The sequence below is a fragment of the Onychostruthus taczanowskii genome, unplaced genomic scaffold (assembly GCF_017590055.1).
Source record: "Onychostruthus taczanowskii isolate IOZ18803 unplaced genomic scaffold, ASM1759005v1 scaffold146, whole genome shotgun sequence".
Taxonomy (NCBI): Eukaryota; Metazoa; Chordata; class Aves; order Passeriformes; family Passeridae; genus Onychostruthus; species Onychostruthus taczanowskii.
The window spans coordinates 590,542-606,948 of NW_024498641.1; positions in this window are offsets into that span (position 1 = coordinate 590,542).

Genomic DNA, 16,407 nt, shown 5'->3' on the forward strand with positions numbered 1-16,407 from the left:
CACAGTCTTTGAATTACAGAAACAACTGTAATGATCTCACATACTTTCTTGGTTTCTGTATTCTCAGTTTTGAGGACCTTCATTGTTACTAGCTTCCCCAAAATATTGCACATCAAAATAAATGGACATGGTTATATTATGCTATCATAAACAACCACTATTGTAACCATCCAAACATATTAAAACCAGTGCAATCGCAACAAAAAAATGAAAAAAAACCACAATAAAATTAAACAAAGTGTTGTAATAAATGATAAATTAGTATCAATTCCTTTAATTTTGCATATTAATATGTTGGTCATAATAAAAATGTTTGATCTTTAAGACAATATAATATGAAATGCCATTGGTATTTCTGAAATTGATCAGTAATTCACTACAAGCATGGTAGGTGTCCCCAGCAGTTTGGCCTGATGGAGAACAACGGAGATAAATATACTCTGACCTTCACAAGTTGATTGATATTATGTAAGGAGGTCTAGAGGAGGAATAGCATTACTTAGACACACTATGCAGAAGAACAAAAAAAGAAGGCAAAGTAATGGGTAGTAGACTAGTGTCAATTTTCATAGGAATTTCAAGTCATTAAAGGCTGTGTTTCTCCTCCCATCATGAGAAAATATTTTAAGAATGCATTATTAGAAAAGTAAATTCCTTTCTTGGTCTGAGCTGCAGTGTGACCATATTCCATTAAAGTGCTGGGCATTTATCTAGGGAAAAAAGCTGAAGCGAAAAGGAAAAAGTAAAAAATGAATGGGTCTTTTTCATTTTTTATCACATTTGCTACATATTACTATTCTTTAGACCAACTTTTAATTTGGGAAGAACTGATCAATAAAGACCGAGGCAGTAAAGAGCCTCTATTTCTACAGACCTCTGTAGTTATTGACCAACACTTTAAAAGCATACCCTTACATGAAACAAATACCTCAATTTCTCTGTACTCTTAATCTTTTATGACAAATTTCCTGCTCTTTTAGCTAGACCCTTTCATTTCTTCTGTGCTGGGATGGGATGTTTCTCCCACCCTCCACTCTGCTCTGCTCTGCCAGTGTGTTGTTTCTTATGTCTATGTCCAGCATTACCTGTTCTGCATTTCAAAAACACTGCTCTGCCTCAGAAAGCTCTCTACTATATTTTGCCCCTCAGGTTTTTATCTTGCTCAGTGTTCAGTATTCCCAAACACCCACTCTGTGCTGCACTTTGCCCAATCAACATTTCTTGAAGCTAGAGAAGACAATTACACCCACATTTCTTTTGGCAGTTTAGGCATCTTCTAGTATCTTGTCTATCATGCTACCCTTGATGAGCGCTGGCTTCTTTTCCCTTAATCAGTTCTCTCTATAATTATTTCTCTCCTTAATCAGTTGTCTGATTACTATTAACTCTCTACCAACATGATTTTTCCCATCATCTGACATTGACAGTCAGCCCCACCTTGCTCATACTAGAAGCTTCCACTCTCAATTTTTTGACACCCACATACTGCTGCTAAAGTTAGTATCAACCTGAGTATCTCATGCAAAATTACAAGTATGGATTGGACAAGTGGTGGGAGTCTGCTGGACCACTTTCACTAAGAATATTGACACCTGTACTCTTCTGCTGAGAGACTGATTTTCAGAAACTCAGTGGAGAACTAAAGTAAAGAATGCTTAAAACAAACAAAAAAGAGTTTGTTTTTTTTTGGTTTTTTTTTTTTTCATTTCTGCTGGGAGATGCTGTGAAGGATTCTTCAACTGGGCAATCTGCAACTTGTTTACTACATCCATTCTTCCCCAGTTCAATTAATAAGCACATTAAAATGTGACTACAGCAAATACCTGCACGGTCTAATTCAAAAATGATGAGGCAGTCTGAGTCTGTAAAATCTAAATGCATTCTGCAACATTATTTAGCGGCAGAAAAAAACCCCACATATTTTACTGAAATTGCTATGAATACTAATAAAATACCAATTTGATTAAGATTTTTCAGATCTGGTAATTTTAGATCCTTGATATGATTACACATGGCTTTTCCTAAATTCCCTTCAGCTGTTATGTTTTCCTCTTTGATATGCAACTGGATACCAGGTTTTCAGGAAACAGATGCTTACCATTTTAAGATGGAAGCTTGTACAATGTCCCATTTTGTTCAAAAATCATTTTGTTCAAAAATATTTCTGAGAATGTCATCTATCTGCAATTTAATTTCCTTTAAGAACATTTGCACTATGTTTGCTGAGTTGTTTCCAGAGTGCTGATAATATGGTGGTGAGTAGTATCATGTTCCACTCCTAAGAGAGCAGCCAGGATTCATAGGTACCTATGATCAAAATGGAAAAACACATGTCAGAAAGGTCTGAAAACATGAAGTCTTGTTAATAAATTATACACACAGCATGGAAATAAGTATGTTAATGCCTTGACTTCTAGTAGTGAAAGAAATAAAAGAGTGAAAGAAAAGACGGAAGGGAGAGAGGGGTTAGATAGGAGAAGAAAGGAGATCACCTGTCCTGGTCCAGAATCAATCCAACCAACAGGGTGTCCAGGATCCTGGGGGGCACATCCAAGGCTTTGTTAGTATACCTTTTAATAGGTATACTAACCCTGAGGCAAAGTTTCCCCACCCTGAGGCAAAGTTTCTCACTTTCCATGCAAATAAGTTATCAGGCACAGCCCATTCTTCTAGGCCTTTCTGGAAATGGGTCAGAGGGCTTCAGGGGTCTTTGGTGTTCTCATCCTACTCTCCTTGACCTCAGTCTTGCACTTAGGCAGTACTGTGTTGGACTTATCTGCAGGAACCAGAACAAGGACATTTATCACAGAAAAGTGCTGTCACAGTATGCCATGGCATGGCCCCTTCACCACCCACAGCCTGTTTTTCCTTTTCTGTTTGCACAGCAGGTTCTTACGCAGCTTTAATGGCTATTGATGTTTGAGACATGATACCCCTTAACCCCTTATTTTCTGGGCTTCTTCAGGTGCTATATGGTTGGAAGCTGTAGTGATCTAATGGGTTCCACTGACAACCATTTTGCTATTCTATCAGAATTCCCTCCATTAAAATCAAAACATTGTTTCTCAGAACAATGACAATCTCTAGCTATTTCTGAAAAAAATGGACAATTTTTTTTGTTGTTGTTGTTTTGGTTTTTTTGTTTTGTTTTGTTTTGTTTTTGTTTTTTTTTTTTGTTTATTTTTTTTGTTTTGTTTTGTTTTGTTTTGTTTTGTTTTGTTTTGGATACTTGTCCATGCTATGTGGTTACTAACACCAGAAAAACTGCAATTTTTCACTCTTGGTTTTCACTCATGGTGAAGGAATGATTTTTAAGCATTAAGTTGGAAATACATGGAGCTCAGATGTCTAAGTAGAACCCAGGGATGAAGTGAATTCAAATATTTATACTCAGATATTTGGGCTGGTTTTTTTTTCCTTCCCCTCTCCAGAGGGAACATTCTTATGCTTCTAAATCCATACTTCGGGATTCCAATAAAATGATCCAACTTTAAAGACAACAATTGACTTCTAGTAACAGATGGTCCTTTTGTGGTGAAGATCTTTTCAATTCAGGCCATATGTATTAGAGATCAAACTCTAGAGTTGAAAGTTTTCAGTAAAATAGAAAGGTAAAACTGCCTCTCAAGGCTTTTCTATGGATTAACAGCTAATGTTTACATAGAAGTAAGAAAGGCTGAAAATATTAGTATTAACATAATACAGGAAATGAGCTACACTTTAAAAAAAAAAAATCATTACAGGGAGCTGTGCATCAAGCACCCTTCACATTGCATTGAACACTGTAGCTCATGTAGTTCACTTGTCATTAACAAACCAGGAGAGTAGGTATTGAAGTACTGCAGCACTGATATAACTTGTCATAATGGAGTACTTCAAAAGGTGCTTAAATATTTTTAAACAATTTGCCATTTTTCTTTATTCAAGCAGCAGCCCTCTGATCAAAGAAAAAATGCAAACCAAGAACAAAAGCAGGCAGAGAGTAAGGAGGTAAAGATCACTCAACATGGATCACTGGTTGTTCAAATTATTTCCAGGTTGCTTGGCAGACCTCCAGGGGTGCAATTCAACTTTGTACAGGTTACAGAGGGAAATCCATTTATGTTTCTAACAGAGCAATTTCACAGCATGATGCTAAAACAAAAACAAGAAAAAACTCTTAAAATGGTCTGATTGTTAATTTTTCAGATGATATTTCTTAGGCATGCTATTTTTTTTAAATTATTCTTTGCAAAAGAAAAATAAAATGGGGACACAGCACTGGAAAATCGACCTGGAATTAATTGGGCAGGTGGGCAATTCTACTTTCCAATTAAATTCTCTGCTTTCTAATAGTATCCTTTTATTCAGTTTGCATGACAAAGTTTTGGAGCATGGGGGGCTACAGGTGTGTTTTCTATGAGAAGCTGTCAGGAGCTTCCCCCATGTTCAACTGAGTCAATGCCAGCTGGCTCCAAGAGGCACCTGCCTCTGGCTGAGGACATACCCATCAGCAATGGGAGTAGCACCTCCAGGATAATGTATTCAAGACAGCAAACAATCCCCCAAACTCCTGCAGAAAAAAACAGCCAGAAAGGAGTGAGAATGTATGAGAGAATCAGCCAGGCAGATGTCAGGGTTGGTGGAGAAATAGTGGGAGGAGGTGCTCCAGGAACTGGAGCTGAGGTTGCATGCGGTCCATAGGTGAAGACCATGGTAAGGTCCACGGAGGTCTACAGGAAAGAAGAGATCCCCCTGCAGCCAATGAAGGCACAACCTCATACTAGTGAAGGTAAATGCCTGAAGGCAGCTATGACCCAGTGGGAAGCCTGTGCTGGATCAGAAGCCTGGCAGGACCTGTGGACTGGTGCAACAAGGAATCCATGCTGGAGCAGGTTTGCTGGCGGGATGTGTGACTGCAAGGGAGACCCACTCTGAAACAACCTATTTCTAAAAGACTGAAGACCATGAAAGGGACCCATTCTGGAGCAGTTCTGGAAGAACTGAAACACGTGGCAAAAATACACATTCATTTTCCTGTGGGAGGGAGCCCATGCCAGAGCAGGCAAGAAATGAAAGGAGTTCTCTCCCTGAGGAGGAAAAAGCAGCAGTGACAACGTGTGATGGACTGACCACAGACCCTATTCCCTGTTCCTCTGCTATTGTGGAAGAGGAAGGTCAGAAAATGCAGAATGATATTGAGATCAGGAAGAAGGGAATGGTACAGGGAAGGGTTTTAAAGATTTGGGTTTTATTTCCCATTACCCTAGTCTGGTTTGGTTGGCCATAAGTTAAAATTAATTTTGCCCAGCAGAGTCTGTTTTGCCTGTGACAGTACCTGGTGAGTGATTCTTCCCTGCCTTTATCTTGACCCATGAGACTTGTATTTTCTCTCCCCTGCCCAGCTGAGAAGAAATGTGAGGGAGAGGTTTTGGTGGGCACCTGGCATCCAGCCAGTGTCAACCCACCCCTATAATTTTCTTATGTTTTTCCATCTCATTGTTTTGTTTGCTTTAGTTTGCTTTTGTCATTTATATAATATTCTACCTGACATCTCCATATTTTATAACTTTTTATCTCTTATGAAAGAGATTTGTAAGATAAATAGTAAAATTAAAGCCTTGAAAATTTCTCCTTGTATTGTGCACTACTTAGCACAATATGGCTCGTTTCTGTGACCAAGGATATGAAATCCAGCATATACAGTAAATTGAAGTAGAAAAGCAGCACATTGGCCATAGGAAAACCAAAAAACTAGTAAATGTATGTCTTTCACAAATCTTACTGCAACATAAGGAGATCAAGGCAATAATAAGCCACAATAAATATAGAACAAATGAATGCACATTTTATTCTTTACAGAATATTATCAGGAAAGGAGGTGTATTTTTGCACTTCACTTTGAGAGTTCTTGTTTCATATTTAGTGTCTGATGTCTGAGTACCAACTTATAAAGCTTTGGAGTGTACTAACAGAACCAGACTCTTATTAGCTGAAGAATTGCTCTGGCCCTGTAGTCCATCACTGAATTAAAAATAGCTGGTGTCCATTGGGGTTGAACTTTCCATGACTGATAGGGCTCTTTCAGCATTTGGAAGTTACTTCTCTTGTCCATTTCAGATAGGTGAAATTTGGAGAGTGTGTTTGAAGGTGTTCTTGCCTTCTTAAGATAGTTATTAAGCATATTGCATTTTGTTGTTACATTTTTTAAATCAGAGGCAGGCTGTGACAGCAATGGATGTTCTGGCTGTCACTAAAGTAAATTATCCAGAAGTCAAAGAGTAATATTATTAGGCATAGTAGCTGGTTAAAACCTTTGTAATCCTGAAAAGAATTTTATCCTTATCCTTTATTTGTAGCTTTTGTTACAAATTGATGGCAAAATCCTCCTTATACTTTCATACTGCAAGGAGAAATAAATTCATAGTAATTTCAAGTAAATATTTCCAAACTTAAGGTCAGAGAAATAAGAAAGTAGTGTTTTCCACTTCTCTGAAAGCAGCTTCTTATGTAATGGCTCTCTCAGTTGGAGTATTATGAATTTGGTTTATCTGGCAGGTGCACAAAGGTGACCAGGAATACTGGAATTTCTTTTCTCAATTCCTTTATGTGCAAGAGAGAAGATTTAACTGCAGATTCTTTCCTACAACCCTAACATACAAAAGTCTTCAAATACAGCAAAGCACCTGACTACTTTTTAAAGAACCAGCTTAAAATACATTTTAAAATACATTCTTAATACTCCACTGTACTTTAACGATGAGCTTGATATTTAGCACATATAAATAGAGCATTGCTGAAATTATATGCTTGTAATTATATGTCTTTTGCTCTTTCCCAGGAAAAGGAAATCAGGACAGAGAAAATTTTGTGAAACAAAAGGAAAATAATGGAATCCTGGCAGAAGAAAGATGGGCAAGCATTGGGTTCTGTGCATCACCAAAATGAACTGACAAACACAATAATCAGTGTATAATTTTAAAGGTCAACTTCTCAGCTTCTTTGCAGAAACTCTGAATATCAGAAGGGTTACTTAAATAGCTTTCTTTTACTCACTAAATCTATCATAGAAATGAAGCATACAGAGTACACTTAATGAGTTTAACCTTCTGCTTTTTGATATTGAAAATTACCTATAAACATCTTTGAAGATTATCATGTAACATTATTGTATCTTAATGCTAAGTTGTTTTGAACATTTACTGCTCATTGACAACTACAATCATTTTATGACAGAGGACAAGTTGATTAATTAATAGCCTATAATAGTTTTATCTTATGTCAAGTGTGGTATTTACAGTGGAAACATCTCATTAAATATATTTAGCTTGCAGATGATTTGCTCTCTTAGTCCACAAAAGCAGGCTTCTTAAAGCTAAAGAGATTTTTCAGGTAGGTTACGCATTACCTGGTACCACATTTTTGTCCACTTATGAGTTTTAATTAGGTTGTCTGTAACTAGTCTTTTAATTCCCTTTGGTAACAAATCAAAACATGTCTGGAACCTGGATGATCATGTAGTAGTGACAAACACCAAGGAATCATTATTCATATTGATTCATCTCCCCCATTTCATTTATCATAGGAAAATCTCCTCCTGTCTTTCACTTCTGGCCTACTGATTGCCTCTTTCACTCTCCAGGCTAGATCCAGCCCTACCTCACTGCATGGGAGTCAGTTCTCTGAGTGCAGATCTCTTCCTCCCATGCTGCCTTTTGCCAAGCATGTTCTTCTTTTCCTGGCCACTCTTCACAGCAGTCAGGACACCAAGGGAAACCCTCATAGTGGTGTCCCATGGATAGGTGTGTGTTGCCACAGGATGTATGTCATATCACAAAACCAGGGCAAACTGGATACTCCCAGATTATCTCTTCCCAGACCTGCCACCCATATCTTTGCTGTGAAGGGAGTGGTTTTCTCTTCCTTTTGAGTGATGTGTCGTATTTAAGACTCTTTATTCTAAACCTCTCATGCTTAACCATGCAGCCTGATGTGGATAGTGAATGGCAATAAATGTAAGCCTCTGAAGTGTCTGTCTAAGCATTGCAGAGAAAAGTGCAGTGCATAGCACTGCATGAGAGTAAGAATCTAAGCTATGGATAACAAGAGAACTGAATTTTAATTTATATGTAAAACAAAGATTGCAGTTATTAAAAAAAAGTCAAACAGCTTTGGAAGAAAAATGGATATTCACTTTTTTCCTTCTTATGTATTAGCATGGGTACTACTATATTTGAATAATAAAAGTAGCTGGAGCATAAAATTAATAATTTTCCACTGACCTCCATATTCATTTAAAATTATTTTTCCTTGCAGACAGGTAAAGCTTTGTGTCAATTCTCATTTTCCTTAAGCTCTAGACAGTTAATCTAATCCAAAAAAATAGAAAGTGAACAAGAGTGTATTAACAGACTGGTAAGTCTCAAATGCCCTGTTAAGTAAAAGTTCAGGACTCAGGACTCATGTGGATGCTGTATATGCACATAAGTGCAAATTTTCATTACATGGCTCTCACACAGAAAATAAATTATTAAAAAACAGTCATATAAAATGTGAAAATTAAGTCAATTTTCAGATACCCTCATGTATACCTTAAATCATATATCCTTCTGGGTTGCAAACCTTTCTGCTAAATTATCAGAAAGTGATTATATTTTATTCAGGTAGCCATAATCTAAATAATTTATTGAAAAACCTCAATGCTTTTCCACTTAATTTTTACATCAATCTTAGAAAAAAAAACACATGTGACTTCATATAACATCTGGAAATATTTTTTCATCCAGTGCTCAAATGTCCTCATTTTTCCTATGCAGACTAGAAATTCTTTAACTAAATGACATCTTCACTGCCATATCAAGTCAGTGACTCCTTATTTCCAAATGTTTCTATCCAATATATACTCAGGAAGGTAATTTGTTATGCTACATGAAAGCCAGGTCCAAACAAACGACAATACATTTTAACTTTATTAATAATAACAAATACATACATTTTTTCTTAATTTCTCTATTTGGTTGATTTAACATAGTTTTCCACAGATCCAGGTGGTAAAGGCAGGAATACCAGAAGAAATATGTATGACATAATAATTAAATAGCATTGTTTATCAATCACCTCAGTTAGTTTCTTGATCTATAGATTAGGGTTCTTTAAAGGTTAACATGTAGCCTGTACAGTCATTATAAATATTTGAAATTAAAAAGCAGAAAGAGGACTGAAATAAAAGGAGAAAGGATTCAAAAGGACAAAGAGATCTAAGATGATAGTACTTAGAGTAGTTTTATTGCAAACTAACATGAACACAGATTAAAATGATAAATTATCATGAAGAAACAAACCACTTTATTAGATTCCATGATTTTATTTCATTTTTTTTTCAAAGAAAAAAAAATTATACAAGTCAGTTTGGATAGGTACACTTTGTTAATCAATACGAAACTAAGGATTCTTAAATAAAGATCCAAATTTATCACCAATCAACTTCTACCAGTAGAATCATAGGACTGCTAAAGTTAGTTCAGTCAAATCATACTAATTAAAATTCAGACATTTAAAGAAGTCACTTAATCATCAAGGACTGTAAGCTCATTTCTAAACCACCTTGCCCCGATGATAGTTGTTGATCAGGTTTATAACTTATCCAACCCAAAAGACTCCCTTACATTATGGTAAGCATCTGGCACATATGTAATAATTTGATGCTAACCTAATTTCTCTGGAATTGCCCAAGGTCTTAAGCCATTTCCCTCAAAAATTCAAGAAGTGGTAAAATTCCTACCTTGCAAGTTAATTCAAAGATTACTTTTTTTCCTTTATCCCTTAGGAGATATAATTTTTCTTGACCATAAAATATATGATTTAAAAAGAAAATCTCTTGGAAACACTCACCACTAAATTTTGATAATCAGCAACAGAAAAAATTAAATGAAAACGTATAAAAGCACCTGTATGTACCTTGGTAGAAATTCACAACAAAATCAAGGGAGCTGTATCATACACAGAACTGCTTCTCTGAAACTGCCCATCCAACTGGTAATCAGGCCTTGGGATCTTACAACAGTTTGAAAGAGTCATCTTAAAAATTTATTTTTCACATTGGCTTTTCAATTTGCAGTTTTAAAGAAATAACCTTCTTTGATATAAATGCTTGTCAGGTGGCCCTTGTTAGAGCTGGGGTTTGTATTTCATATTGATCCAACCTAGTTTAAAGTAGAGAGATGACCAAAACAGCTGTCAGTGCTTTAACTGGTGGGCAAAAAACTTCCACTGAACTGAACTATGCTTCCACCTTTAGTTTTCATATACAGATCCCAAACTGCATCATTAGTATTTCTAAAAATGTTGCATGCATTCTTTTGAGAAAATGACTGTAATATTATATCTTCATTGAGTGCTAATGCTAAAGCATAGCTACATAGCATATGCAATTTTGTAGCAATTTTTGAGTTACACCCAAATTAATAATTAGTCAATTCTTGTCAATGCACTGATATGAATGAACTATAGAATGTTCAGTCTTTACAATTAAAATGTTTCCTCTAAATACTGACTATAATCATCTGCTTATTCTGTGTATAATTTTTTCTTTGTTTCAGAACAAAGAGATTTAAGACCATGCACTTTGAGATTCTACACATATACCTTCTTTTCTGGCCAGCTCTACTTGTTTTTAATTGCAGCAGACTTTCCAATTTTTAAATTAGTAATATGATAGCTTTGAAGAAATGCATAATGCACCACAAAGATGGATGAGATCAAATAAAGGTGAAGTAAATTTCAAAATAGTGCTATTTCTTTGCACTGTTTTGGCTGAGTAGAGTTAGTTTTCTTTACAGTACTTGGTGTGTGGCCATTTTGGGGATTTGTGTTGGAAACAGCATTGATAATACAAAGAAGTTTTAGTCACTGCTGAGCAGCACTTGCAGAGTCAAATTATTTTCTGCTCCTAACCCCGCCCCACCTGTGACGAGGACGGGAGGGTGGCACACAGCTGAGTTGAAAGGGCACCCAGCTGGGACAGCTGAACCCAACTGACCCAAGGGGTATCTCATATCCTATGCCATCATACCCAGCATATACTTCTGGGAGAAGAAGGAAGGGAGGATGTTCAGAGTGATGGCATTTTTCTTCCAAAATCATTGTACCTGTGATGGAGCTCTGCTTTCTTAGGGTTCCTGAACACCTGCCTACCCAGAGGAAGCAGTGAATGGAATCCTTGTTTTGCTTTGCTTGTGTGCATTGCTTTTGCTTTCCCTTTTGTACTGTTGCCTATTAAATCTATTAAACATAAGTTTTCTCTCTTTTCCAATTCTCCCCCCAGTCCCTCTTGGGATGGAGAGAGAGCAAGCAGCTGTGTGGGACTTAATTGTCAGATGAGGTTAAACCATGACATGCTATAATATTTTAACACATAAAATAGTCTGAAGACTTGCATTTTTATTTTGCTGAAGGCAATTTTTAACTTTCAGCTGATATTTAAATTTTGAAATGACAAAATTGCAAAATTAAAAATGGAACCACCAGTTTGAGAAACCCCTGTGTTTCTTCTTGTTATAAACAGGAAATCCAGCAATCAGTTATGCTTCTCTAAGGATGTACATATGTAGTAAATTGATGCAGAGGTTTTCAGTGAGAAATTTTCTGAAGCACTGAGTCCTACAGCTGCTTTATTTTGGAAAAAAATTCCCTTAATCAGCAAATAGTTGGAAATTTACGTCTCCTTCTGGGTGAAAACATATGTGCAAAAAAAATTCCATCTCAGGCAATAAACAGTTATGGAACACTAAAAAATAACAGTAACAATTGCAATAGATTTAGTAAGAAACCTATATGTATGGTATCCAGCTAATGAACCTTGTGGGGTATTCCTGAGGATTCTTTTCCACAATGCTTAGAAAAGAGATGTGAGGAAAATCAGCACAAAAGCTTAAATTAATGAACCCAGTCTGAAGAGTAGAACATCATTTTGTGCTGCGTGCAGAAACATCCTACAAGTCAGAAAACAGCCTGCGAGCATATCTGCTTATTGCCTGGTCTCCTCCAGGAGAATTCTGCATGTCTGAAGTTAGGATGCATGCTGTGGAGGCAGCACACTGTCACACACTTGGTCTCCTATCACACTTACAAGCATGAGAAGTGTATTTTTCTTTCTTCTCTAGACAACCACATGAGAAACTGAACACCTTTACATGTTCCTTCACTGCCTGAGATGTGTAGCAATACTAATCTGTAGGAAATTATTTTTAGTGCTAGAGAAACAGATGGGTGCTAGGTAAACAATCAGACAAGCACTTTGTTCTGTCCCAGGTGCAATATTGTTTTGAGCTCTCTTTCCTCTGCTTGAATGCTCTGGATAAAAGTTGCTGACATCCAAAAAAAAAAAAAAAATCCATATGGTGGGTGTGATACAAATCTATACACATGGAGCACAATACCTAGCTAAAGCTAGACTCAACAAAATTACATGGGAAAAGAAAAAGAAAGTAACTTTATAAATAATGTTCATTTTCCATTAGGAAAAAGTAGAATGCAATTAATTGAAACAACCTTGCTTCAGGATTTATATCTGCAATGTAAGCAGAATATTGGTAAAAGAAAAATTGTGAAAATGTTGAGCAACAAAATCTGAGATGCTTGGGAATGTCTACTGAATATACCTGCTTATGTAAGAAAAACCAACAAGTTTATGGAAACAAAGCTTAATTTGTCCAGCAAGTGCCATGTGTATCCTCCAAAAAACAGCTGAAAATATATCCTGAAATCAGTGAAAAGACAGTATTTATGATATATATTGTGTCTAGTTGTCAGAAATTGTTTATCTGGAAATTATAAACTTTTCAAATGATGTTTTTATAGCCAGGATAAAAACAAGACTCACAAGTCAAGAAATATCATGGCATTTTTCAGTCCTTCCTTCTCTCTTGATTATTCTATAGAATTCTAAAATATTTTTTCCTTGTTTTTATTTCCAATAAAGTTGCTTAAGAAATATTCCTGGTCATTATACACAATGTATTTTAAAGAGAGTTATAGTAAATCTAGGTTAAAAAAAACAAAAAACAAAACTATGCTAAATGCCTTGTAAAACAAAAGCAGTCTTCAATAAGAGACCAAACCACAGTCTTAAAATACTTTAATTACCTCAGACAAAAATCATCCTTTTATTTTTTACAGTCTTGAAACTCTTTAAGGGTAAGACCATACTAGCTCCTTTACACACACAGACATACACACACACACACACACACACACACAAATAGTTGTAATTATGGTTTTAATAATGACAGTTTTTTGTCTTTCTCTCTATAATGGTGCATGTCATAGAAAAAGCAATGATGTTATAGGCATCCAACTACCTGAGACGTACGCATATTCCATTTTAAGTTGTGGAGCAGCAATGAAAGCACTCAGACAAACAAACTGCAGGAGAAATCCAAGTCCAAATAAAGGTGGAGTAAGTGGAGATCACCAGATCAAGTCTGGGAAACAAGACCTTAAGGATTGCTACAACTGCTTCTTTTCCAGGGGTCATAGTAAGACAAAAGGAATGCATGTTCATCTATAACTTGCTCAGAATCAGATCTGTGCCAAGTCTGAAGATAAAGTAATCTTGTAACCCTTTAATCCTAGTGTGCTTCCTGGCCTTATTAACCTCTAAATATTTTTGGCTATAAGTCATATAGTGACTTGTCAAAAGACCACTAGCTGTGACCTGTGAAAAGGTGACCTGTGAAAACATTTTTTTGTCTCAAATTTTTATAATTGTTCTAAAAAGTTGAGCCAAAGTCAATTTCTCAATACTTTGGCTAATATATTGATCATGAAGTCATGAGGATCAACTATTCAGGATAATATCTTAATATTTATCAAAAATCTCCCTTGTGAAGGACAACAACATCAGTAGAGGTTTTGAACAGAACTTTCTTAATAATATAATATCACATAATATAATATCATATAATATTTTACTACATAATAAATCTGAGCTGTGATAGAAAATTTCCAGGCTGTAATATATACAAGAGAAGAACTCAGAGACACTCCTGGTATTCCTAACTTGATAAAAGTTGTGGGTATGAGTTCAGGTTACAGATAAAATAAATGTAATTTTCCATAGTACAGAGTAAATAGCTATTCACCAATCAAACCTCACCCTTAATTGTCTGGACTTTGGGACAATTAAAAATGCTCTAATATACCAGGTAATCAAATTCATTTAAAATAACTTCTAAAATTTATTACACAATTTTATAAATAAGACATATATGTTATAAATATTTATGGAAATATGTATATATACACATACATTCACACATCATTTATAGAAAATCTATACATACAGACAGTCATGTATGCATATATGTGGGTGCTTGTATGTCTGTGTATATATATATATATATGTGCCAACAAATAGTTATGGTCACATAGGGCAGAAGCATTAAAAATGTGTATGATAACTACAAAGATCTTTTGATGTTACTTTGAGAGCCTTTTCTGCTCAAATGCCACATCTATGCCAGTTTTTAATACAGTGAGCTGGTTTATGTGTGTGAGTGTATATTTTTACATATCTGTAAATTCCTTTTTTACGCATGTTTTATTATAACTATTCTTGAAACTTGAACCAATGTCTATTTGTTCAATATTTTGGTGGATACATTACATGAAAAGTCACAGCAGAACAATTAAAAGAATACTGAACTACTTGTGCCTGCCATAGCTGGCTTATTGTTCTTTCTGTTCTACAGATGACTGAGCATCTTACTGGTTCAATAGTCAAAACTCCTCTTTAATAGCTTAAAAATGGTGTGAAGGAGGAAAGGCAATAGTACAATTATTTCCTTTCAATTTTTTCACTCTCTCACTGGAGTCTCTTCTTTCCACTTTTCAAAAAAAAAAAAAAAGTCTTGCAGCTGTTCTGATTGTAGATAATTCCTGCTAACTAGCTCTTCTTTGTTAAACAAACACACAAAATTGTCCATGTTATAAACAGCCTCCCATAGGTCCATTTTTTTCCATGTAAAAATTTCTTTACTGACATAAATAGGGCAGGAGATCTTTCTCCTTTTCAATGCCTTTATTAAAGAGATTCAGCTCAGGTGGGGAGAAATCGACGGGTCGCGCCCACGCCGCCGCTGTCCCCAAGAGTGGCAAGGAGGAGGAGGGTGATGCAGCTCTGTCCGCTGGTCTGCAGGCAGAGCTGGGGACTGCGTCCTCACGGGAGATTGGCAGATTCCTGTTTTTCAGTCCAACACTTCGGGTCCCCTCCTTATGGAACATCTCTTGAGGTCAGGGTGTGAAGCAAAAAGGATCCAAGCAGGCACTGGACTTCACGCCCGTCCTTAGACATCACCTAGGGTCCCCTAATTCTGTGTTGGCTCGTTGTTTTTAGGGGTTTTCTAGGAAAACGGGAAAATTTTGGCGCGGTGCATTTCTCATTTGCGTACGTGGTCCCAGGCCACTCCTATTCTCCTGGGCTGCGTGTCCAGGTGTAGCTCCGGGGCAAGCATTGGGAGAACAATGGCTAAATCACCAACCATTAACGGGCAATTAAAGAACTCTTTACAATTAAGCTAATTTAACAGCAACTGGTCCCACCGTTTTTTTCTCTGTAACCTTAAATAAAAATAGGTATATTTTTATTCATAACATTTACTATGTTCATCTCTCATTTGATATTGTCTTCTTTTAAGTCTAGCACTGCCATTTAAAAAATTAATTTAGGCACATTGGTTTTCTCTAAACATTCAGGTGCATTTTGAGGACACTTAGCATCTCTTTATTTACATTTTTTATTACTAACATTAGGGAATTGATGCAGTATCCTGTAATACAGCTTCTGTGTATAATATTTAATGCATTTCCTAGAGAAAATAAATATGGGCTTTGCTGAACTAGAGTCAGCATATTTTTCTAACTTAGGAATTTTTAAAAGTCTACAGGTAAGACTTCATCCTAAATTTTATTAAATTCAGTTTTTATAAATCATTAAATTCACTGAGTAGTAATACAAAATTTCCCAGAAATTTTCCAAAATACTTTCCTTAAGAAACACCCTAAACTGCTCTTTCAAGGTGTGCACCCAAAACCACCAGTTGCTGTCTTCCAAACAACACTTCTTTTCTAAATGTGCTAATCTAAACTTTGTGCTTTATCTCTAAATGCTGTGGAATGGTGAAAATTAGTTACAACTGCTGTCAAAGAGTTTTCTCAACACTTTAATTTTAGAAGGTAATTGTTAACATTTAATTGATCATTAATTACATAAGATCATTAATGATTTTATGATGCTCTACTTCAGAGAGGTTTAAAATATTCATCACAGAAGGCCTAAGTGAAATGTCTTGGTTTCCTCTTTCTCAAGTTTCAGCTAATTTAGCTGGTTAACTGGACTGGATTAGTCTTAGCTCACCATGGATTTCTAAA